Source organism: Alligator sinensis, unplaced genomic scaffold, assembly GCF_000455745.1.
Source record: "Alligator sinensis unplaced genomic scaffold, ASM45574v1 scaffold505_1, whole genome shotgun sequence".
Classification (NCBI taxonomy): Eukaryota; Metazoa; Chordata; order Crocodylia; family Alligatoridae; genus Alligator; species Alligator sinensis.
Window position 1 is genome coordinate 1,151,772 of NW_005841940.1, and position 1,527 is coordinate 1,153,298.

The window sequence follows — 1,527 nt, forward strand, 5'->3', positions numbered from 1 at the left end:
GTGTCCCCCCAGCCGCTGGGGGCATGCTTCATTTATGCATCATCCTGTATAAGACAACACATATTTTTCTCCAGTGAAAAAGAAATTAGAAGCTTTGCTAATATGCTAGGGGCCTAGGGCTCTATTATTTAGTTTAAGGTTGAAACAGAAACAAATATAACTTCATTAGACCAAATTAAAGTCTGTAGGGATGTGAGATAGGAGGGACATGACCAGGAGCAGGAAACAAGACAGCAGAATTGCAGAACAAATTACATTTTTGGAGCACACCCAAAATGTAAAAGTCATTTTGCACTATAAAGTGTGTCCTGGTTTCACATGGCTGTGTATCTTGTTTGGCTGTAAAGCATGATCGTGTTTTCTGTGTGACCTAATTGTTGTATATTGTGCCTCCTCTAGGACTGGAGAGGACCACCTCCTTTCCCCCTCATTGTGGCCAGACTGCTCACTGTCCTCAACAGAACCTGTAAATCCATTTTAGTGACTGACCAAATCCTGGAGCACTGATCACCTGTGAATTGACTGGTCTGCATTAGCAGTGTACCAATGATGCTGTTTCTTGACTGGGATCCTGTGATGATGATGTTAGAAAAATTATTTAAGGTTCAGGCCACCTGGGTTGGGGGCTTTTTGTTTTTTAAAAAAGGGGTAGGGGTGATACAGGGTATACTTTGAAACAGGAGAGGGTTTTGTTTTTTTCTTGATGTACGTTGTGTTCTGGTGTTTGCCTCTGTAATAAATCAGGAGTTTGGGTTCATTCATACTGCTTCCGATGGAAGCCTTGTTGGCTTTATCGGATACCCTAGTAATTCATTTAGTGTTTCCTAGGTGGCCTGGGTTGGGGCTTGGGCCAAGGTGAACTATATTTAGTGCCCCAAAATTGAACCTGGCCCTTGTTGCTGCTGACAGGTACTCAGCAGGAGGGTTACATTTTGATTAGTGGAACATCAAGACAGTTGAAAAGGAGAGGGTGGTTAGCACCTGTGGAATGAGTTTAGAAGGGACTAGTTAGCTCCGGGGTGCTCTGCCTCTGGCCCACAGAGCCATTGCATCTAGCCCACAAGGCTCCCTACAGGTCGAGAAATCTGGTGGTGGGGGTCAGTGGCAGTTAATACTAGCACTCTCCCCTGCTGCCAAATTCCCACACCCGCTCCCCCTACACAGCCAGATCGGTGCTGGGCCAGGCCCCCTTCCCCCATGTCGCTAAATTGGAGCCAGGTTGCCCCATACGGAAAAAGTGGAGTCGTGGCTGGGCCACGCTCCCCCGGGGCCAGGCTCCCACTGCCCCCTTGCTCCACAGGCCTCCATGCCTGCCATGAGTGCCGGATCAGGTCAGCAGCCCAGTGCAGCCCGTGGACAGACGGGGCTTTGCCTGTCTGGCCAAAAAGGTTGGGCACCACCGCTTGGATGATAACGACCCATGACATCAGTGGCTCCTCAATGGCCACAGCCACGCACCCGGTCTGGAGCAGGAAGCCAAGGGGGGAAGCGCACCAGTGCCCCCCCCGCCCCTTCTTTAGGCGCCTG